Source organism: Dioscorea cayenensis, chromosome 20 (assembly GCF_009730915.1).
Source record: "Dioscorea cayenensis subsp. rotundata cultivar TDr96_F1 chromosome 20, TDr96_F1_v2_PseudoChromosome.rev07_lg8_w22 25.fasta, whole genome shotgun sequence".
Taxonomy (NCBI): Eukaryota; Viridiplantae; Streptophyta; class Magnoliopsida; order Dioscoreales; family Dioscoreaceae; genus Dioscorea; species Dioscorea cayenensis.
This window is the reverse complement of record NC_052490.1, coordinates 10,168,907-10,194,099: the sequence shown is the minus strand read 5'-3', so window position 1 is coordinate 10,194,099 and position 25,193 is coordinate 10,168,907. Positions and strand designations below refer to the sequence as shown.

At 40.7% G+C, this 25,193-nt stretch overlaps 2 non-coding genes across 2 annotated transcripts; both read left to right on the top strand.

Moving 5' to 3' along the window:
- The first annotated feature begins 13,824 nt into the window (after positions 1-13,824).
- On the top strand, positions 13,825-13,931 carry LOC120252110. Its single transcript, XR_005533658.1, has one exon. It is a non-coding gene; the product is annotated as a small nucleolar RNA R71 (small nucleolar RNA).
- A 7,622-nt stretch (positions 13,932-21,553) lies between these two features.
- On the top strand, positions 21,554-21,660 carry LOC120252196. Its single transcript, XR_005533737.1, has one exon. It is a non-coding gene; the product is annotated as a small nucleolar RNA R71 (small nucleolar RNA).
- The last annotated feature ends 3,533 nt before the right edge of the window (positions 21,661-25,193 follow it).

Here is a 25,193-nt window from a genome sequence, read left to right as displayed (position 1 = left end):
ATTCTGTCAACAAATGCACATGCGTAGATAGTTTCCACGCCAGTGTGGCTCTCTGCAGAGAATTTCTCCTCCATCTCGAGAAGACACTGGGGCGTGTGTCTGCCACTGTGAATTATCCAGTAAGGATCCACGCCCGTGTGGAATTTCCACACGGGCGTGTGAAACACTTAGAGAATTTTCTCGGTTGGACAGAGAAGCAACAGGGGCATGCGTCTGCCCTGTGGGTCGAGCGCACGAGCGTGGGAATTTTTTGCACACCCGTGTGGATACATTCAAAAGTATAGGGTGTCATCCCGAGAAACCATAGGGGCGTGCGTCTGCCCTTGTGGGTCTCTCCTGGGGAGTCACACGTGCGTGGGTAATTTTCACACGCCCGTATGGATGTACAGAACTCAAAAAGCTATGTTTTCTCTTCATAAATTTATTTTGCCTTTTCATCTTTTCACTCATAAACATTCTGAGAACCCATCCTTGCACTCTCCTGACGTCTTACCGTCGTTTTAGATGGTTGTTACTTGAGTTTTCCAGTCGTTTTCAATTCTTTCATTCCCATTTCATCGGTAAGCATCTCTTTCTCTTTCTTCACTTAATCTTCATTTATTTTGCAGCACCAGCATCATCTTCACTAGCAGCATTAACAAATGCACCAGTAATTGATAACGACACTTGAGGCGTCTTTACCTTCTTTGTTTCTTATTTTTTTGATTATTTTATTTTTGCTTTCTATTTTGAACTTGTATACTCAGAAAGGATCTTCGTTCTGAGTTTATCTTTTATTTTTGTCTCGAGTTGTATTTCATTGCTCTTATTTTTATATACTTGAGTTATTTTTGTTTAATGAGCTTCACTAAACGCCCTTGTGTATGCTTGCAAATGGTCTTGTCAGTATGGGAATCGAGAACTAGTCATGGACACGGCCAAGGTGTTTTGGCACTTGACCGTGTGTGCTTCACAACCCGTTGGAACATCACTCTCAATGGCGGTTCACCCTAGTTGCGATGATTGTATTCTTGAGTTTAGGAGAATCTTTAACATTGACTATTCTCATGCTCTAGTTTTTACTTGAATTTCTAGGAATTTTTGCCCGAATGACACTTGTTGTACTACTCGCTCTTTAAACTCTCTTGTAAACTGAAGTTTAATGTTAAAGGGACTAGTCAGTGTTACTTCTTTTGTTAATTCTGCTGAAAAAAAAAATTGTTGTTTGTGCATGAGGGTGGAAAGAGCTACCACCTATGTTGTATGTAGCTAATCTCATAAGTCGGATACTAGTTATGCCCTAATGAGCGAAAGAGCTATCTCATGGAATGAGTGAAGGCTGCCACCCCAGTAGAAATAGCTACCAACTCGAAAGTGTGAAAGCCACCTTAGCGGCTGCTTGGGAAAGGGTTACCTTAGAGGACGTGTGAAGCTACTACCATCTTTTTATTTTGTTATGTTTTGAAGATAAATAAGTCCCTTATACATAGGACTTTGAGGAGTATACTTTGGGTTGAATTGAGCGAGTTTACACACACTTACATGATTTCGGTTTTGTTGTCCTTTTTTATTAGAGTTTTTAGCTACAGCATTGATTTTTCATATTTAGTATTCAAATTTCCCTTACTATGCTTTCCTTAATTGATGTTTCAATTGAGTTCTTGTGGAATTATTTCTCCCCTAGAGTGACACTAGTGTTGAAAGTCCATCTTGGTAACCATTGTAGATGAGTGACACACTACGAGGGTAAGACATTGCTTGATTGGAGAGGGTTGAGAGAGTGAGTTGAGAGGTAGCGGAGCGTCCCCTTTCCCCTCGAGTAAGATTTATCCGCTGGGTCTTAGTTGCATGAGTAACAGAGTGAAGCTTTGAAGTGACTTTAGTGTCTATGACTTAGATGTGACTAGGGGACTTTCGCCTGGACTAAAGGGTTAGGTCTATACATAGAAAGAAGGTTTATCACTTGGAGTCCCTAGAACTCCATGCAACTTTACATAGTGTGAGGTGTTGAGACTGAGCGATTTTTTTGTCGGGATATAGTGTAGAGTTAGTCACGGTTGTCCTTAGATTTAGGACCGTGTGCTTAAGGATTTCCATGACTCATTGACTATTGATTAGGAAGTAGAATAGTTGGTCTTGTACTTGAAACACTAATCATAGGGGGAGCATTGCCTGAGTATCCCACTTCTATCGATTGCCTTACCTCTCACATACTTTTGCCTCTCATTCTTGTTCATTTTTATCTTTGTTTTCATTACATTTTATCAACACTATCATTGTTCGCTTTCATGTGGTTAAGTAGCAATTTAAGTATTTTTACTCCCTACTCCCTGTGGATACGATACCCCACTCACCTGGGATTTATTACTCGACAAACCCGTGTACTTGTGGGTCACACGCAAGGGGCGTTGTCAGGTATCGTATTCACAGAGAGTAAGGAATAAAAATACTAATATTGCTACTGATAAGTGCTTGTGTGATAAGAATGCGAAGTGTTCTTTCCTTATGATGAGCATTACTTTTATCAGGTTTTAGCGCTAATACTTGTGCATTTGTATTACTTTCATGCATATAGGGTTGTGAAGCCGAATGTTAAAGAAAGAAGCCAATGTAGATCATGAACGCACTATTAGAGGAAATCTTGAGAACGGTCAAATGCGAAGACATAAGTCAGGTTCAAGATGCTAGAATATGTGCCTACCTCGGTGGATTCAAGCTAGCATAATGGTTTGGAGGGGCACAAAGGCAGTCACATTCGAGTATCCCGGCTTGTGCATTGCTAGCAAGATATTCACCAATGAGGCCGGTTATTGAAAAAAGCAAAGTGATCGACGATGTAAACGTGTGCCTGTTGATGTTACCTCGATGAAAACATGGATTCGGGAGTGTTTCGGATTGGTACGGTAGCAGGGCAGTATAGCAAACGCTGTAGCAAATTATTGTGGCAGGTACTGTTCACAGCCGCCCAAAAAAGAGAATTCCAAAAAATCCACATGGGCGTGTGGGAATTATCCACGCCCGTGCGGAAATTCCATGAGCCCGTGTGCCGAATCCATAGGGTAATGTGGATGCCCGATTCTAGCCCCATTTAAGCCGCGATTCAGTCCGGATTTCAGCATTCTTTTCTCCATTTCTTTCCCCAGCTTGAGAGAGGGCTACGGCTAGGGTTTGGGGGCGGTTTGGGAAGGCTTTTGGAGTGGTTTGCCGGCTTCCACACCGCAATAAACTTGGAAGAAGGTTATTGGGGGAGCTTTCTTTAGCACCGATTCGGTGAGGTGTGCCCTAGGCTTGACCGAGGGGGTTTTTCTATGGATTATTTGTTTTTACATTTTATTTCATTGTTGATTGTAACTAGCTACATGGAGAGCTAAACCCCCAAGTGGGTAATTGGATTTGTGAACCCTAGGATGTGATTGTTTCATTAAACCTTTTATTATGCTTTCCTTAATTGATGTTTTAACTGATTTCTAATCTTGAATGCTTGATTGAATGAATACTCCCTTAGAGTGACACTAAGGTTGAGAGTTCATCTTGGTAACCTTTATGAGTGAGTGACACACCATGAGGGTTAGACATTGCAAGTTTGTAGAGGGTCGAGAGGGTGAGTCTAGAGGTAGTGGAGTGTCCCCTTTCCCATCTGATGTGATTTATCCTACCTCCATGTTCCAAGAGTTCTTTGCGGTCATAGTAGAGTGAATGGGCTAAGGGATGACCTTCCGCTGGGGCTTAGCTGCAAAGGCAACGGAGTAAAGCGTTGAAGTGAGTTTAGCACCTACGGCTTAATTGTGACTAGGGACCTTTTACCTGGAACAAAGGGTTAGGTCTACATATAGGAATATGGTTTTTCACGTAGAATCCCTAGAGCGTCTTGCAACTTTACACATTGTGAGGTGTTGAGATTAATCGGTTTCTCTGTCGGGACATAGTGTAGAGTTAGTCATGGTTGACCTTAGATTTCGGACCATGTATCTTAAGATCTCCATGACTCATGAATGTATTAGTTAGGAGACATAATTGTTGGTTTTGCACTTGAAGCAATAATCCTAGGCGGAAAAATATCCGAGTACCACATTTACATCGATTGCATTTTTTTCCTCTTAATTATTCTGCCTCTCTCTCTTGTTTCTTTTATCTCTTTTTATATCAATCTCATTGATCATACCATCAATTTATTTTCATCATAGTTAGATAGCAATCATTGTGTTTCTATTCACTATTCCCTATGGATACGATACCCACTCACCTGGGATTTATTACTTCGACACCCATGCACTTCCGGTTTACACGCATATTCGGTCATGTCAGCTACTTAACTGAGTGAAGATGAATAATGATTATGTTGATGAAATATAATGTAAACAGAAATAAAAGAAACAAGAACGATAGCCGCAAATAAGTGAGAGGAAAGGCAATAGATAGAATTGGGGTACTTCGATAATGCTCCAATTAGGACTAATGTTTCAAATGCAAGACCAGCTATTATGTCTCCTAACTGCTGCTTAATGAGTCGTGGACATCCTTTAATACACGGTCCCAAACCTAAGGTTAACCGCGACTGTCTCTACATTATTCCCCGGTGGAGAAATCAAATAGTCTTAACACCTCACATTGTATAAAGTTGCAAGATACTCTAGGGATTCCAGGTGATAAACCCTATTCCTATGTGTAGATCTAACTATGCCCCGGTGGAGAAATCAAACAGTCTTAACACCTCACATTGTATAAAGTTGCAAGATGCTCTAGGGATTCCAGATGATAAACCCTATTCCTATGTGTAGATCTAACCCTTTGGTCCAAGGGAAAGATCGTTAGTCACAATTAAGCCCCAGGTGCTAAAATCACTTCAACGCTTCACTCTGTTGCTCAAGCAACTAAGCCCAGTGGAGTTCATCCTTTAGCCCTTCACTCTACTATGACCGCTAAGAACTTTTGGAACATGGAAGGGAAAGGGGATGCTCTGCTACCTCCCGACTCACCCTTCTCGACCCTCTCCAACCTTGCTTTGTCCAACCCTCATAGTGTGTCACTCATCCACAAAGGTGACCAAGATGGTCTCTCAACCCTAGTATCACTCTAGGGGAGAAATCATTCAACTAGTATTCAAGATTAGAACTCAATTAGAGACATCAATTAATGAAAGCATAATTAAAAGGTCAATGAAACAAAAACATCCTAATGTTTACAAAATCAAAGTACCTACTAGGGGCTTAGCTCTCCATCGAGCAAGATTTAATCAATAATGAAATCGAAAGAAAAAAAAGGGAATCCATAGGAAAACCCCCTCGGTATTCATGTCGATGGTCTTGTGGAGTAGCCGCTTCTTCTCCAAAAGTCCCCTTATCTGGCTTAGGGCACAGCTCATCAGAATGGTGCCGACGCAAGCTCCACCAATAACCTTCTTCCAAGAGAACCATTGTGTTGACCCCGTAAGACCACAACAAAGAATTGCCAAAAGCCTCTCTAAACCCTAGCCGACGGCCATCCAAAAGATCAAGGAAAGTTGGAGAGAAGAATGAATGATGGCCCCCAAAATCAGTCTGAATCACGGGTTAAATAGGGATACAATCAGGCCTGTGGATTTCTCACACGCCCTTGTAAAATTTTCACAATGGCATGTGGAAATTTCCACACACCCATGTAGATTCTCTGGAATCCTGATTTTCGACATGCTGTGAACAGTAACTGCTATAGTGTATTACTACAGTACTTGGTACAGTACCCCCCAAAACACTTCCGATTCCACACTTTTCATCGACGCTTCTTCAATAAAAAGCCTCAATGGTGAAGATCTTGCTATCAATGTACAAGTCGGGAAATGTAAAAGTGACTGCCTTCATGCCCCTCAAACTCATTATAATTGCTTGAATACATGGAGGTTGGCACACATTCACTTATCTTCGGACCTACCATGATTCCACCAAATAGTGCATTCATGATCTACTTTGGCTTCTTTCTTAATACTTAGCTTCACAAACCTACATGCACGAAAATATCACAAATACACGTGTATTAGCGCTAAAAACTTGATAAAAGTAATGTTCATCGTAAGAAAAGAATACTTCATATTACTAATACACAAGCACTTATCAAACTCCGCCATACTTAAGCTTTTGCTTGTCCTCAAGCAAAAATAAAACATTGAAGTATAGAAGAAGGAAACATTGAAAGTGCTTGGCCATAGGTTCAACAAAATATGCAAGGAGAGCATTCTACAATTAAGGGAAATTTCAACAATAAATTTGAAAAATAAATGCTCTACCTAAAAACTTCAATCAAAAAGGACAACAAATCCGAAATCATGCAAATGTATGTAAACTCACTCAATTCAACCCAATGTATACTCCTCAAAGTTCTAAACATATGGGACTTATTTATCTACAAGACATAATAAACAAAATGATGGTAGTAGATTCACACGTCCTCTAAGGTTGCCCTTTCCAAAGCGGCCACTAAGGTGGCTTTCATACTTTCCTCTAAGGTGATCATGTCCATGACTAGTTCTCAATTCCCATACTAGCAAGACCATCTGCAAACCTACATAAGGGGATTTAGTGAAGCTCAATAAAATAAAACCAAATAAACTCGAGTATATAAAAGATAGAGCAATGGAATACACCTCGAGACAAAATAAAAGGTAAACTCAGAAGGAGAATCCTTTCTCAGTGTTCAAGTCCAAAAGATAGTGCAAAAGATAAAATATGAGAAATAAAAGAAATAAAAGAAAAGACGCCTCAAGGGTCGGTGTCATTCATGATCGGCTATGCTGCTGCTGGTGCTGGTGCTGTTATCTGTGAATCTGGTGATGGTGATGTTGGAGGAACTGGAGGGGTCCTTGGTCTCATAATAAAAGGTGAGGACACGTCGCGCTCGAGTAACTACTGCAAGGTGTCGAGACGCACCATCACCTCTGCGTGCTGCGCAGCTTACATCATGCGAACTTCAGCGATCTCTGTCAGTAGCACCCCTACCACACTCTCCATCCTCTCAAAATGATAATGAGCTCGAGAGGGAGAGAACATATGTATTGGGGGCGGCTCCTGTGTTGCAGGAGGTGCCTCGGTCTCCACCGGAGTGGACTGAGGCTCGGGGATAGGCTGAGAACCCTCTATAGCATCATCTCCTCCCTCTGCTACCTCTGCAGCAGGTGTAGCCAATTTAAACACACCAAGACTGTATCTATACACCAATCCCATCAATCTCAGTGTATCCAAGCCTAACGGTGAAGGGATGGTCATCTTCTCAACCCCACGAATGGTGTCCTACAGGCCCTTGGCCAAGATGAGTCTGGTAATATACGGGCCTGAGAAAATCACTCCCACTCTGGCATACTAGCCCTGTTGATGCAAATACTCAGCTTAAATATGTCCCAAATGAAGTGGCTATCGCTGTACCATCGACTACAAATGTAATAAATCCTGTCGACACAGTACTCCTATGCTATCACCACGACGTTCACCGATCAGCTTAGGATGGCATGCAGATAATGGTAGGCTGGTCGGGGAAAGCACGTGGCCTTGGACACTCCATGCTCGTACTGTCCTTGGACACACAGAGTGCTTTATACTCTCTGAGGAGGTAAGCTACTTGGATAGTCTATTAGTTGTCGATCATACTCCTTAGTATCGGTGAATGTCTCCTTATACAGTCCAAACCGGGTAAAAAACTGTGTCACACTCATGCTGTAGTGATGTCCAAGTGCTCTAAACTGCATAGCGTTGATACTATCAAATCTAACATAAGATCTGTCAAACTCGAATGATGACAGCACCTCAAGTGTAAGAGTACGGATGGCAGGCTCTCCAATTAATAGTAACTGTCTCCAACCTCTCACTGAGACGAGATCCTCTACCTCATCCGCCAACTCATCTCCCTGCTATATATCTCATAATATGCATGTATCTAGGAAGTGGGATTGTCCGAACCTAAGCTTCGACAACCTCTCAAAATCAGACCTGGTGCTCAGGGATAGCGAATCCCATGTTCTCTGGCTCAGGGGATGGCTCACACGGGCGCTTATCAGCTTGCTTCTTCGATCGGGGTGCCATGTCTGCAAAAATTGAAGAAAAATCGATCAAAGAAAGTAACGTTGCAGAAATCTACATGGTTGCATGGAAATTTCACACGCCCGTGTGGATCCACGGGGCGTGAAAGCCGCACGGTCGCATGCTAAAACTCCAAACAATATATCTTTAAAAATAGTTTATAATTCTTTCTAAGCATGAATAACCCATCTTATTGTAGAAATGAATCAACATTCATCATTCTAATCGATTAAAATCAAGTATGACGAAGAAAAGAAAGAATAAAGTTTTACGGACGAGATGAAATTAGAAACATTGATTTCGGCCAGAAAAATAGATTAAACTTCTATAAATCAATGGTGTGAGGTTAGGAGAGGGTTTAGGAGTGTTCTTTGAGTGATTGGGAGTATGGGAATAAAGAAGAACAAAGGGATTTTAAAGAAAACCTCCATTTCTTGCATTTTTGTACATTCACACTGGCGTGTGGAAATTACCCACGCCCGTGTGACTCCACAGTAGAGACCCATATGGGCAGACGCATGCCCCTGTGAGCTCTTGGGATAACACTTAATGCTTCTGAACGTAACAACACAGGCGTGTGAAAATTTCCATATGTCTGAGTGCCTAACCCACAGGGACAGATGCACGTCCCTATGGCTCCTCTGTCCAATCCGAGAAATTCTTCTAAGTGTTTCACACGCCCGTGCAAAAATTCACCATGGGCGTGGACATTCACAGGGCCAATTCACAGGGGCACCCACATGCCCCTATGTATTCTCGGGATGGAGGAGAGCTCTTCTGCAGAGATCCACACGGGCTTGTGGAAATTATCCACACGGCTGTACATTTTCTCCTTAACATGTAAATATACTCAGAGCGTGCCTCTATAATACAAAATATACTAGAGAAACATGCACAACATGCTCAAACAACCAGAAACTTCACTAGACAAATTTATGTTCATGACAACACCAAATAAACCACAAGAAAATTCCAGCAATAGCATCTACACGTCAACACACCAACACTTAAAGCCTTATTCATGCAAACATTAAACTAAACATTAGAAATAGTAAAGACTTTGGTTGCCTCCCAAGAAGCACTTGTTTTATATGTCACGTATCTTGACGTACCTTATCTTACCTCAAGGGGGCTCATGGACAAAGAACACTTCCACGGCAATGGTGCCAAAAACTTGACAACACCCCTTGCATGTTACCTGCAAGTGCACAGGTTTGTCAAAGTAGTAAATCCCAGGTAAGTGGGGTATCGTATCCACAGGAGTAGGGAATAAAAATACTAAGATAGAATTGGGGAAAGGCAATCGATTATGTTTCAAGTGAATGTGAATAATGATTATGTTGATGAAATATAATGTAAACAGAAATAAATGAAACAAGAACGAGAGATACAAATAAGTGAGAGGAAAAGGCAATCGATAGAAGTGGGGTACTCCGACAATACTCCCCCTAGGGCTAATGTTTCAAGTGCAAGACCAACTATTATGTCTCCTAATTGGTGCTTAATGAGTCATGGACATCCTTGAATACACGGTCCCAAACCTAAGGTCAACTGTGACTGTCTCTGCACTATGCCCCGGTGGAGAAATAAAACAGTCTCAACACCTCACATTGTGTAAAGTTGCAAGATACTCTAGCGATTCTAGGTGATAAACTCTATTTTTATGTGCAGATCTAACCCATTGGTTAAGGCGAAAGATCTCTAGTTACAGTTAAGCCCCAAGACCTAAACTCACTTCAATGCTTCACTCTATTGCTCGCATAACTAAGCCCCAACAGAGTTCATCCCTTAGCCCTTCACTCTACTATGAACGCAAAGAACTTTTGGTACATGGATGTAAGATAAATCACATTGGAAGAGAAAAGGGATGCTCCGCTACCTCTCGACTCATCCTCTCGACCCTCTCCAACCTTGCTTTGTCTAACCCTCATGGTGTGTCATTCATCCACAAAGGTTACCAAGATGGTCTCTCAACCCTAGTATCACTCTAAGGGAGAAATCATTAAACAAGAATTCAAGATTAGAACTCAATTAGAGACATCAATTAAGAAAAGCAAAGTAAAAGGTCAATGAAACAAAAGCATCCTAGATTTTACAAAATCCGAGTACCCACTAGGGGGTTTAGCTCTCGATGGAGCAAGATATAATCAATAATGAAATCGAAAGTAAAAACAAGTAATCCATAGGAAAAACCCCCTTGGTATTTGTGTTGATGGTCTTGTGGAGTAGCCTCTTCTTCTCCAAAGGTCCCCTTGTCCGGCCTAGGGCACATCTCGCCGAATCGGAGCCGACGAAAGCTCACCTAATCACCTTCTTCTAAATGAAGCATGGTATCAACTTGGTAGGACCACTCCAAAGACTTGCCAAAAGCCTCTCTTAACCCTAGCCGACGGTCTCGCAAAAGATGGAGAAAAGTGAGAGAGAATGATGAAAGATGGCCCCCAAAATCGGAATGAATCGCGGCTTAAATAGGGTTGCAATCGGGCATCCGCATGGGACTGTGGATTTCTCACACGGCCTTGTGGAATTTTCACTGGGCCATGTGGAATTTCCACACGGCTGTGTAGATTCTCTAGAGTCCTGATTTACGGCCGACTATGAACAGTAACTACTACAGTGATTTGCTACATTTCCCTGCTACAGTGCCCCCCCAAAAAAACACTACCTATTCCACACTTTTCATCGAGGCAATATAAACGGGCACACGTCTATGCCGTAGATCGCAACACTTCTTCAATAAAAAGCATCATTCGTGAAGATCTTGCTATTAATACACAAGTCGGGATATGCAAATGCGACTGCCTTCGTGCCCCTCCAACTCATTTTAATTGCTTGAATACATGGAGGTTGGCACACTTTCACGTATCTTCGGACCTAACTTATGTATTTGTGTTTGTTCCTTCCAAGATTCTACCAAATATTACATTCACGATCTACTTGGGCTTCTTTTCTTAATACTTAGCTTCACAAACCTACATGCACGAAAGTATCACAAATATACATGTATTAGTGGTAAAACCTGATAAAAGTAATACTCATCATAAGGAAAGAATACTTCATATTATTAATACACAAGCACTTATCAGTGGGGGTGCCACCTCCTTCTCTTTTGCTATTTTCTCAACCTCCATGACCTCGGGTGACTCAACATTGGTTTTCTCACTCGGCAGCCTACCCTCAACTTCATGACCACTTCTCAAAGTGATCACTTCACATGTTCTCTTGGGTTGGTTTCCATGTTGCTAGGCAAACTCCCTTGAGGTCACTCTAATAATGTCTTTTGACAAGGTCCCCTTGCGTACATCCCGCAAGTGCACGGGTTTGTCGAAGTAATAATCCCAGGTGAGCGGGGTCGAATCCACAGTGAGAAGGGAGTAAAGACACTTAATTCGATTCTTAGCTATGTGGAGTACCCATAATGATAAGTGTGGTAATGATTCAATTCTCAGAAATTAAAAGCAACAAGTAAGAAAGTAAAAGTAAGGAGGAGGCAAGACAATCGATAAAGATGGGGTACTCGGATGATGCTTCACCTAGGATAATCGCTTCAAGTACAAGAACTCTCTATTATGCTTCCTAATCAATGCAATGGTGAGTCGTGAAAATCCTTACATACATAGTCCCAAATCTAAGGTCAACTATGCCTAACTCTATATATGTCCCGGAGGAGAAATCGAACAATCTCAACACCTCGCACTCGCATAGAGTTGCAATGAGCTCTAGGGATTCCAAGTGATAAATCTTTTCCTAGATTTAGACCTGACCCTTTGGTCCAGGCGGAAGGTCCCTAGCCACAATTAAGCCCTAGATACTAAGATCACCTCAATGCTTCACTCCATTGCACGGCGGAGGTTCATCCCTTAGACCATTCACTCTATTATGGCCGCAAAGAACTCGAGGAACGGAGGTAGAATCTATCATGTCGGAGGGGAAAGGGGGCGCTCCTGTACCTCTCGACTCACCCTCTCAACCCTCTCCAACCTAGCTTTGTCTAACGCTCATGGTGTGTCACTCACTCACAAGGTTACCAACAAGAACTCTTAACCCTAGTGTCACTCTAGGGGAAATGTTCATACAATCAAGCATTCAAGGTTGGAACTCACAATAAACATCAATTTATTGAAAGCATAATAAAGAAGTTCAATGAAGCGAATACATCTTAGGGTTCACAATCACCCAAGTACCCACTAGGGGTTTAGCTCTCCATGGAGCTAAGTACTATCAAAGAAATCGAATGTAAAAGCAATGAATCCATAAAGAAACCCCCTCGATGGTCGTGTCAATGGTCTTGTGGAAAGAGCTCTACTCGTCGTTCAAGGATTCCTTCGTCCGGTATAGGATACGCCTCGATCGAAGCTCCCCTACCAACCTTCTTCCTAATGGAATCATGATGTCGGAGCCTAGAACCTCTACAAAACCTTGGCCAATACCCCTCGAAACCCTAGCCGAAGCCCTCTCGCAAGTTGGGGAAAAGATAGAGAAAAGAATACCAAAATCGGGGCTGAATCGGCTTTAAATAGGGTTGGAATCGGGCAACTCCACGGGCGTGGACGATACACGCGCCCGTGCGGAATTTTCACACAGGCGTGGATAATTTCCACATGCCCATGTGGATTCTCTGTCTCTCTGGTTTCTCGGCCGGCTGTGAACAGTGTTGCTACAGTGCTCTGCTACAGCCTTCAAACTGAATAAATTCCCAATTCCATACTTTCATCGGTGTAACGCAAATGGGCACACGTTCACGTCGTGAATCACTTGCTTCTTCAATGATATATATGTTGGTGGAGCTCCTGTTCTTATATGCATAAGACGGAATGCTCGAGTGTGATTGCCTTTGTGTCCCTCCAAATGGATGTACTCACTCGAATGCGAGGAGGTTGGCACACACTCTAGCATCTCACACCTGTCCTATGTCTTCGCATTTGAACCTTAGCAAGATCTCCTCCAAAATAGGTGTTTTATGATCCACATTGGCCTATTTCCTTCATACTCAGCCTCACAACCATACCTGCATAAGAGTAACATAAAAACACACATATTAATGTAAAAACCTGAGAAAAGTAATGCTCAACATAAGGAAAGAATGCTTCACATTCATATCACACAAGCACTTATCATCTTTGCAATTTGCCATACTTGATTCTCTAAGTTGTGCAATGATGCAGTGTGGTTGTGAAGTGTGGCTTCAACTGATTGAAATCTCATATTCGATGATTGAATGAACTTCTTCAAAGCCTTCTCTAAATTGGTCATCCAGTTTTCCAACCCTAAAACTCGATTCTTCATGTTTGGGGCTTGTTGTTATTGAAAACCCGGTGGTGCCATGGTCTTCTATTGCCCTTGATTACTCCAAGAAAGGTTAGGGTGTCTCCTCCAACCCGGAATTTAGGTATTGATATACGGATTTCCTTGACCTCTCATTGCATTACCCACAAAGTCGACATGTTTCACTGAGGATGTACCACCAATAAAAATAGGGCAATCATATGGCGTATTTCCTCCCCCAAACCCAGTATAAATTGTTATGGCCGCCACTCTAGTTGATGTTAAAGTGTGTAACTTCTTACTCAATGACTCAACTTGGGCCACCAATGAGGTAACTGCATTAATATCATGAAGTCCGGCTACCTTCTTTCTATCCGTCATGTCCCATTGATAACTGTTCATATTCATTTCTTTAATGAGATGTTAGACTTCTTCAGGGGTCTTGCTTCCTAAGACACCTCATGCTGCATCAACAAGTAACTGCTTCGTGCTTGGGTTCAACCTGCTATAGAAAGTCTAAATAATCATCCACTCGGAAAACCCATGTTGAGGACATTTCTGGAGGAGTTCCTTGAACCTATCCCATATCTCAAAAAGAGACTCCAATTCCATTTTCATAAAAGAGGTTATTTCATTCCTAAGCTTCGCAGATTTTTCGGGAGAAAAATATCAGGCAAGAAAAGCTTCTACCATCTCCTACTATGTGGTGATCGATGCTCTAGGTAATGAGCATAGCCATAGCTTTGCTCTTCCTTTCAACGAAAATGGGAAGGCCCTTAACTTGATGGCATCATCCGTAACACCATTAATCTTGAGCATGTCACACACTTCCAAGAAGTTCTTAATGTGATTGTTTGGATCCTCATCATCCAAACCATTAAACTGTGCTGATTGCTATAAAATCTGGATGAAGCCTGGCTTAAGATCAAAATTTTGAGCCGTAATTGGTGGCCGCATAATGCTAGATTGCGTGCCAAGAACTGCAAGTTTGGCATAATCCGAGTGATAAGTGCATGTGTGATAAAAATGTGAAGTATTCTTTCCTTATGTTGAGCATTACTTTATCAAGTTTTAGCACTAATACTTGTGCATTTGTGTTACTTTCATGCATATAGGGTTGTGAAGCTGAACGTTAAAGAAAGAAGCCAATGTAGATCGTGAATGCACTATTTGTAGAAAATCTTAAGAAGGATCAAATGCGAGGACATAAGTCGGATTTAAGATGCGAGAATGTGTGCCAACCTCCCTGTATTCATGCTAGCACAATGATTTGGCGGTGAACAAAGACAGTCACATTTGAGTATCCCGATTTGTGCATTTATAGGGATAGCTTCACCAATGAGGCCATTTATTGAAGAAGCAAAATGATGTACGATGTAAATGTGTGCCCATTTACGTTACCTAGATGAAAACATGGATTCAAGAGTGTTTTGAGCCGGTACTGTAGCAGATATTGTTCACATCTGGCCAAGAAATTGAATTTCAGAGAATCCACACGGGTGTGTGGACATTACCCACGCCCGTGTGAAAAATCCACCGGGGCGCCCATAGGGGCGTGTGGATGCCTAATTCCAGCCCTTTAAAGGTTAATTTTCAGCCCGATTTCAGCATTCTTTTCTCCATCTTTTCCCCAACTTTCAAGAGGGCGGTGGCTAGGGTTTTGAGAGGTATTGGCAATGGTTTTGGAGAGGTTCTATGGCTTTGACATCGCGCTTCACTTGGAAGAAAGTTATTGGTGGAGCTTTCATCGGCACCGATCCGGCGAGTTGTGCCCTAGGCCGGACAAGTAGACCTATGGAGAAGATGAGGCCACTCCACAAGGCCATCGACATGACTACCTAGGGGGTTTTTCTATGGATTACTTGTTTTTACATGCGATTTCATTGTTGATTGTAACTAGCTCCATGGAGAGCTAAACACCCTAGTGGGTACTTGGATTTGTGAACCCTAGGATGTATTTGTTTCATTAAACCTTTTATTATGCTTTCCTTAATTGATGTTTTAATTAAACTCCAATATTAAATGTTGGATTGATTAAATGCTCCCTTAGAGTGACACTAGGGTTGAGAGTTTACCCTGGTAACCCTTGTGAGTGAGTGAGACACCACGAGAGTTAGACAAAGCTAGATTGGAGAGGGTTGAGAGGGTGAGTCGAGAGGTAGTAGAGCCTCTCCTTTCCCCTTCGACGTGATTTATCCTACATCCATTTCCTTGATTTCTTTGTGGTCATAGTAGAGTGAATGGGCTTAATTTTGACTAGGGACCTCTCACGTGGACCAAAGGGTTAGGTCCACATCTAGGAAGAGGGTTTATCACTTGGAATCCCTAGAACTCCATGCAATTCTATACAAGTGCGATGTGTTGAGATTGTTCGATTTCTCCACCAGGACATCGTATAGAGTTAGTCACGGTTAACCTTAGATTTGGGGCTGTGTATTGAAGGATTTCCATAACTAATTAATGCATTAATTAGGAAGCATAATATTTGGTTCTGCACTTGAAACGATTGTCCTAGGTGAAACAATATCCTAGTACCCCATTTATATCGATTGACTTATCTCTCATTTACTTGTGCTTCTCTTTCTTGTTTCTTTTGTTCTTGTTTACACTACATCTTATCAACACAATCATTGTTTATTTTCACTTGGTTAAGTAGCAATTTAAGTATTCTTATTCCCTACTGCTTGTGGATACAATACCCCACTCACCTGGGATTATTACTTTGATAAACACTTGCACTTGTAGGGGTCCTTATCTCTGAGAGTGTCCTCTACTGCTCATTCTGTTATGCCATATTATCAGACCCTTCAACTTCTATTTCAACTTGATTAGACTATTCTTGCATAGGTTCTTATCCTCTTCTATGAATTCTTCATCCAATGTCCGGATCTTCTTAAACCAATGTCAAAGGGTTTTCTCTGGTCATAACTTGGAGCTACAACCAAGGAAAGGAAAATAAATCAGAATGATGGAAGAATAAGAAAGTGTGAAATAGAACAAGTGATGAATAGCTAGAATAGCAAATTGCAAAGTGTTTCAAAAACGCTTATTCTCCGATAACAGTGCCAAAAACTTGACACACCCCTTACGAGTGTGTACTGCAAGTGCACGGGGTGTCAAAGTAATAAAGTACCCGTGGTGAGTGGGAAGTTTTATCGACAAGGAATAGTTATCAGTGACACAAGAATTGCTATTTAACTATGGCGAAAATGATTCAAGGTGGTATAAACAATATCGATGCAAATAGAAATAAAAAGAACAAGAAGGAGACGTAATAATATGATAGGAGAGGCAACCGATAGAAAGTGTGGCACTCGGACATTGCTCACCCTAGCACTATTGCTTCAAGTGCAAGACCAATCATTATGTCTCCTAACTAATATTTAATGAGTCATGAAAATCCCAAAACACACGGCCCCAAACCTAAGGTCAACCATGACTAACCCTACACTATACCCTGGCAAAAAGGAAAGCTCTTGACGCCTCACACTATGTGGGGTTGCAAGAAGCTCTAGGGACTCCAAGTGATAAACCCTATTACCTAATATAGATCTAACCCTTTGGTCTAGGCGAGAGACCCCTAGTTGAAATTAAACCCCAGTACTAAGGATTACTTCAACGCTTCACTTTGTTGCTTGCACAATTAAGCCCCAGCGAAGTTCCTCTCTTAGTATTTCACTCTATTGTGACCGCAAAGAACTCTTGGAACACGGAGGTAGGATAAATCATACCGGAAAGGAAAAGTGACATTCCGCTACCTCTCGACTCACCCTCTGAACCCTCTCCAATTTAGCTTTATCTAACCCTCATGGTGTGTTACACATCCACAAGGATTACCAAGATGGATTCTCAACCCTAGTGTCACTCTAAGGGAAAATCACTTCAACAAGCATTCAAGATTGGAATTCAATTAGAGCACCAATTAAAGAAAGTATAATAAAAGCTCAATGAAACAAAACCATCCTAGGGTCTACAAGTCTAAATACCCACTAGGGGTTTAGCTCTCCATGGAGCAAGATACAATCAGTAATGAAATCGAAAGTAAAAACATGAAATCCATAAGTAAACACCCTTGTAGCCCATATTGATGGTCTTGTGGAGTAGCCTCATCTTCTCCAAAGATTCCCTCATCAAGCCTAGGGCACACCTCGCCAAATCGATGCCGACAGAAGCTCCCTAAATAACTATCTTCTAAAGGAACATGGTGTTGAAAGCCATAAAACCACTCCAAAAACCTTGATAAAGCCTCTCCAAACCCTAGCCACGACAGCCTCCAAAGTTGGGGAAAAGATGGGAAAAAGATCTGTTAAAACTCCTCAAATCACAACTTAAATAGAGCTATAATTGGGCATCCACACGGGCATGTGGAATTTCCACACGCCCGTGTGAATCTCCAAGAATTAAATTTTCAGCGCGTTGTAAATAGTAACTGCTACAATATTTTTGCTACATTGAACTGCTACAGTACTTTGCCAAAAAAAATGCTCCCGAATCTACACTTTTTATCAAGGCCACATGAATGGGCACACATCCATGTGGTAGATTGCGTTGCATCTTCAATAAAATCACATTTAACTAAGATCTTGCTAGTGTTACACAAGTCGGAACACATGAGTGTGACTACCTTTGTGCTCCTCCAATTTGTATGTTCACTCAAGCACAACAGAGGTTGGCACACACTCACATGTCTTTGAGCACAACTTGTGTCTTCACATTTGTTCACTCTAAGATTTCATCGACAAATTGCATCCATGATCTACTTTTGGTTTCTTTCTTTCGTAATTATCTCTGAAACCCTACATGTGCAAAAGAACAGAAATACACATGCATAAGCGATAAAACCTGAGAAAAGCAATGCTCTATGTAAGAAAAGAATATTTCGTATTACTATTACACAAGCATCCATGCACTACCCAAAAAAAAAAAGAACTTGGCACCGAAATAAGCTAAAAAGTGGTGATAAATTGATTTTGTCATAGTTTTTGACATGAAAAATGTAACTGTACCTATAGCATACATAACAAATAGAATTTGACACGGAATCATAAAACTGTGTCAACATTTATCATGGTTTTCACTAAACCATCACAACATTTATCACGATTTTTGGTATGGTTTTGTTTGTCATGGTTTTGGCATGGTTTCATTTGTCATGGTGTTTTACATAATTTTGTTTGTCACAGTTTGTGTTTGGCAAATTTGTGTTTGTCACAGTTTTTTAGTACGGTTTAATTTGGCATAATTTTTGGCATGATTTTGTTTGTTATGGTTTTTGGCATGGTTTTGTTTGTCATGGTTTTTGTCATGGTTTGTTGTAAAGGAATTGTTTAAATTTGCCATGGTTTTTGTTATAGTCTTCTCCACGGTTTTAAATTTAGCATGGTTTTTAGTAGTATTTTTTGCCCTGATTTTTGTCACGAAATTTGCCACAGTTTTGTTTATTCAATTAAAAATATAAAATTGTACAATATTAATTTATTAAGTACAACCTGAATTTATTTAATTATACATTGCAACCTGCATTTAATTTTATCACAATATATTTTCAATATTTTTGAAATAAAAAAATGTTATAACAATCATAATATCACAACAAGTTGCAATCTAAAAAATAATACAAAACTCCGACATGAACCCTCTACATCTACATCGTTATAAACCCTCTACATTATCCTTGAAGCCTTCAAGAAAATTATCGGTAGAATGGGAAATGCAAACTCTCTTTGGCATCGGGGAGTGCTCATTGGCTTGTGTTTGTGACTCTCATATCGGTGCTCGAGGGTCATGTGATGTGCGAGCAACAATAGGCATGCTAGAGAGGTCAACATCTTGCAGTCAAAGTGCAACATGCAATGATGACTTAAACGACTTGCGACGAACCAACTCATCCTGTAATCGATCATTGGTCTCTATGCGGGACTTGACAAGTTCTGCCTGCAACTCGTTAACTTTGTCAAGGAGTTTCTTAGTTAATTCAAAAGGCCTGAGCGTGGCTTATATTTGGATGAAGACATTTTCCTAATAACATTACCCTTGCCTACCACTTTGTTACGACTTCAAGTGGCTATCTCATTTCAAAATTCATCCTAGTTTATGGGATCCTCATTAAACCCTTGGCTGCATATATGTATGATAGCTTTTTCAAATTGTTCCTATATCTATTTAAAAAAACAATTTTATATTAACTTATCAATATCTCCATGATAAAGAAGACAATTTTAGTTTATTTTATATTAAAAAAATATTATCAGGATTTATAATCCATAACAATTCACATAATCATCACAAAGAATTATTAAATAGAAATGCAAGTAACTAAAAATATTAATTTCAAACAAAAAAAATTAATGCAATTAAGTGTGGTACATGAAGATATCTCTTGTTTGGTCCAACTTGGAACTAGCACATGCCTAGTTTAAATAATATATATCCTTATGATGATATAAATAACATTAATAATCTATGAAATGTATGCAAGACATTAGAATCAAATTATTATCATTAATTCCATGACTAATCAAGATCAAGATCGACACCCTATATTTCCATCACATGCTATTAATCTATAAAGCCAACTCATCAATGCAAGGAAAAATTATGAGTTCATCCCTATCTCTAAGATCATATATGATAACAATAACATGATTTCCATTTTCATACAAGAAAAAAAGACTAAAATGACCTCTGAATCACTAAATCATACAACAAATACTAGATACTAGATTGGTAGATGGACAAAAATAATAGTCTCATTCACCATTAATAATATTATGCTAAGTTCACCATACATTCAAACTACTTTATAAATAAAGGATATAAGTTATATGAGTGTGTACAAATGAAAGAATTTTATGACATTAAAGTTCATATACACTAGACATTATCCTAGAAGTGTGTATATGACAATGTAATTTGCATGCCACACTTTTTAGTACATATGGAAAAAATAAAGCATTATAACACTTCAATTTCATATACTTGTAATTTGAAAAAAATTATATTATACTTAGAAAAAAAATTTCTAGCACGCCTAGCCTCGAGTGTGCTATCCTTATTTTTTCCAGTTTGAATAAAGCATTCTTATGGTGTCGTCTCCCTGCCCAATTCATCGGCCTAAAAAACATAATATTAAAGTAAAGTTGAAATTTAGATAATTTATAAACAACAATAATAATGGTACATAAATGGAATAGGGACATTACTAGTCTAAGGAAGTCCAATACAGTACTAACAAATCCACCACTATAAATAACACTAGAGGAGCTTCCAATTTTTGCCCTATTCTGTTTGTTCTTTTCACTTATTCTCTTAGATTTTTTGTATTGCTCATCATTTTGGTCGTTCTTCAATCTTTGAAGGATAAGGAATTCTTGGCTTGTAAGGTGGGGGTCCTACCTCCTTCCCTTTGTTGGCTTTCTCCTCAACCTCCATGACCTAGAGTGCTTTGACATTGGTCTTCTCACTTGGAAGCCTACCCTCAACCTCATGACCACTTCTTAAAGTAATCGCCTTCACATGTTCTCTTGGATTAGTTTCGGTGTTACTAGGCAAGCTTCCTTGAGGTGTCTCCGATAATCGACTTCACGATTTGCCCCACTTGATTCTCTAAATTGTGCAATGACGTAGTGTGGTTACGAAGTGTGGCTTCAACCAATTGAAATCTTGTATCCGATAATTTAATGAACTTGGTTAAAGCCTTCTCTAGATCGGTCATTCAGTTTTTCAACCATGAAACTCGGTTCTCTATATTCGGGGCTTTTTGTTATCTTTGGAAACCGGGTGGTTCCATTGTCTTCTATTGCCCTTGATTATTCCATGAAAGATTCAGATGGCTCCTCCAACCCGGATTGTAGGTGTTGCTATATGGATTGCCTTGGTTTCTCATTGCATTACCCACAAAACTCACTTGTTCTACCGAGGATGTACCACTAATAAAAATCAGGCAATCCGATGGAGCATGTCCTCTCCCACACCCTGCGCAACTAGTCACGGCCGTGACTCTATTAGAAGTTAGAGTCTCTAGCTTCTTGCTCAATGACTCCACTTGGGCCACCAATCAAGTAACTACGTCAATCTCATGTAGTCCGGCTACCTTCTTTCTGTCTCTTGTGTTGCACTGATAACTATTCATAGCTATTTCTTCAATGAGAAGCCAGGCTTCTTCTGGGGTCTTGCTCCTTAAGGTATCTCCTGCTGCAGCATCAAGTAACTGTCTTGTGCTCAGATTCAACCCATTATAAAAACTTTGAATGATCATCCACTCAGGGAACCCATGTTGAGGTCATTTTCGCAGGAGTTCCTTGAACCTATCATATGTCTCAAATAGAGACTCTAATTCCGTTTGCACAAAAGAGGATATTTTATTCCTAAGCTTCATAGATATTGCGGGAGGGAAATATCGGGCAAGAAAAGCTTCTACCATCTCCTTCCACGTAGTCATCGATGCTCTAGGTAATGAATGTAGCCATTGCTTCACTCTTCCTTTCAAAGAAAATGGGAAGGCCCTCAACTTGATAGCATCGTCCGTGACACCATTGATCTTGTGCATGTCGCACATTTCCAAGAAGTTCTCTATGTGATTGTTTGGATCCTCATCGGCCAAACCATTAAACTGTGCTGACTTCTGTAACATTTGGATGAATGATGGCATGAGCTCAAAATTCTGAGCTATAATTGGTGGCCGTACAATATTTGATTGTGTGCTAAGAACCGCGGGTCTGGTATAATCAGACGGTGCCCTCTGCTGCTTATTCTGTTCTGCCATATTTGACCCTTCACATTCTGCCTCAGCTTGATTTGTCTATTTGATAAGTGCTTGAGCGATATGAATGCGAAGCGTTCATTCCTTATGTTGAGCATTACGTTTCTCAGGATTTTACACTAATATGTGTGTTTTTATATTACTTTCGTGCAGGTAGGGTTGTGAGGCCAAGTATGAAGGAAAGAAGCCAATGTGGATTACAATGCACCAATTTTGGAGGAAATCTTGCTAAGGTTCAAACGCGAAGACATAGGTCAATGTGAGATGCTAGAGTATGTGCCAACCTCCTCGTATTCGAGTTGGCACATCCATTTGGAGGGGCACAAAGGCAGTCACACTCGAGCATTCCGACTTATGCACGTAGAACAAGAGCTTCACCAACGTGCCTATCATTGAAGATGCAAGTGATCCACGACGTGAACGTGTGTCTGTTTGCGTTACTCTGATGAAAGTATGGATTCAGGAAGCTATTCAGGCCGGATACTATAGCAGAGCAATGTAGCAACATGGTAGAAAGTATTGTAGCAGCACTATTCACAGACGGCCAAAAAAACAAGAGTTCAGAGGATCCACACTGGCGTGTGGAAATTATCCACACCCGTGTGGAAATTCCCCACTGGCGCGTGAAGCATCCACGCCCGTGTAGTCGCCCGATTCCAGCCCTATTTAAAGCCGAATCAGCCCCGATTTTATTATTCTTTTCTCCATCTTTTACCCAACTTGAGAGAGGGCTTCGGCTAGTGTTTCGAGGGCTATTGGCCAAGGTTTTGTAGAGGTTCTACGGCTCTGACATCGTCATTCCTTAGGAAGAAGGTTGGTAGGGGAGCTTCCGTTGAGGCGTATCCTATACCGGACGAGGGAATCCTTGAACGATGAGTAGAGGACTTTCCACAAGACCATCGACACGACTATCGAGGGGGTTTCTTTATGGATTTATTGCTTTTACATTCTATTTCTTTGATTGTACTTAGCTCCATGGAGAGCTAAACCCCTAGTGGGTACTCGGGTATTGTGAACCCTAGGATGTATTTGTTTCTTTGAACCTCTTTATTATGCTTTCAATAAATTGATGTTTATTGTGAGTTCCAGCCTTGAATGCTTGATTGTATGAACATTTCCCCTAGAATGACACTAGGGTTGAGAGTTCTTGTTGGTAACCTTGTGAGTGAGTGACACACTACGAGCGTTAGACAAAGCTAGGTTGGAGAGGGTTGAGATGGTGAGTCGAGAAGTACAGGAGCGCCCCCTTTCCCCTCCGGCGTGATAGATTCTATCTCCATTCCTCGAGTTTTTTGTGGTCATAATAGAGTGAATGGTCTAATGGATGAACTTCCTCTGGGGCTTAGTTGCGCGTGCAACGGAGTGAAGCGTTGAGGTGATCTTAGTATCTAGGGCTCAATTCTGGTTAGGTTCCACCTCGACCAAAGGGTTAGGTCTATTATAAGGAAGAGATTTATCACTTGGAATCCCTAGAACTCATTGCAACTCTATGCGAGTGCGAGGTGTTGAGATTATTCGATTTCTCCTCCGGGACATGTATAGAGTTAGGCATAGTTGACCTTAGATTTGGTACTATGTAATTAAGGATTTCCACGACTCACCACTGCATTGATTAGGAAGCATAATAGAGGGTTCTTGCACTTGAAACAATTATCCTAGGCGGAGCATTATCCGGGTACCCCATCTTTATCGATTGCCTTACCCCCTTCTTTACTTTTGCTCTCTTACTTGTTGCTTTTACTGTTGAGAATTGAATCATTTTCACACTCATTATCATTGATCTTTTACATAACTAAGAATTGAATTAAGTATTTTTATTCCCTACTCCCTGTGGATTCGATACCCGCTCACCCGGGATTATTACTTCGACAAACCCGTGTACTTGCGGGATATACGCAAAGGGACCTTGTCACTATTCTTGCATAGGTTCTTTACCCCTTCTATGAAGTGTTCGTACAAGTTCAGGATCACCTTAAACCAATGTCGAAGGGTTTCCTTGGGTCATAACCAGAAGCTGCAACCAAAGAAAGAAAAACAAATTAAAACGATGGAAAAATTAGAAAGTGTGAAATATAATAAATGGTGAATAGCTAAAATAGCAAATTGAAAATTTCTTCTAAAATACCTATTCCCCGGAAATGGAGTCAAAAACTTGACAACGCCCTTTTGCATGTGTACCACAAGTGCACGGATTTGTCGAAGTAATAATACCCCGGTGAGTGAGTAGTCGAATCCACAGGGAATAGTGATTAGAAACATAAAGATTGCTATTTAACTAGAACGAGGATGAATTAATAGTGATGCGAATAAGAATCAATGCAAATAGAAATAAGAAAAAAAGAAGGATGCTCAAATAAAAGATAGGAGAGGCAATCGACGATAAATGGGGCACCTGGACATTGCACACCCTAGTACTATTGTTTGATATGGAAGACCAATCATTATGCTTCCTAACTAATGTATAATTAGTCGTGGAGATCCTTAAACACACGGTCCTAAAACTTAAGGTCAACCGTGACTAACCCTACACTATGCCCTGGTGGAGAAATCTCTTAGTCTCGACACTTCACACTGTGTTAGTGATTGCTTCCCCACAAATGTACGGGATCACCAAGTAATACCTCATGTGAAGACACGAGGATCGTATTCCACGGGGCTAAGGATCTCCTATTACTCCTTCTCGAGCTATTATCTTGCCCTAAAGATCTCAAGTGAGGGAATTTACTCTACTAGGTGCAATTAAAACTAAAACAAGATTATCAACAAATTAGAGAGAACAAGCAATAAGCAAGCAAGAAACTCAATGTAATGCAAAGGCCTATGGATGCAGATCCCCTTGAGGGTTATCATGAAACATGGATGATGAATAAAAGATGCAAGGGTAAAATGGACTATGAGATTCCAAGATTAGAACAACCCCAATTTCTCGGCGATTGAACCCTAATCCCACACGAATATTGATAGGAATTTCTTCCAAATCCACATTCCTACGGTTGCATTAAGTACGAGGAAATCTCACTTAGGAGTAAGCCTACTCTTCTTCAGCTAAAACCTACATGGAGGGCTACCAAACACTCGATTTCTCGGCATGATGTTACAAGTATCCCCTTCTGATCCATTCATGATCTAATACATACGAGCAAGTC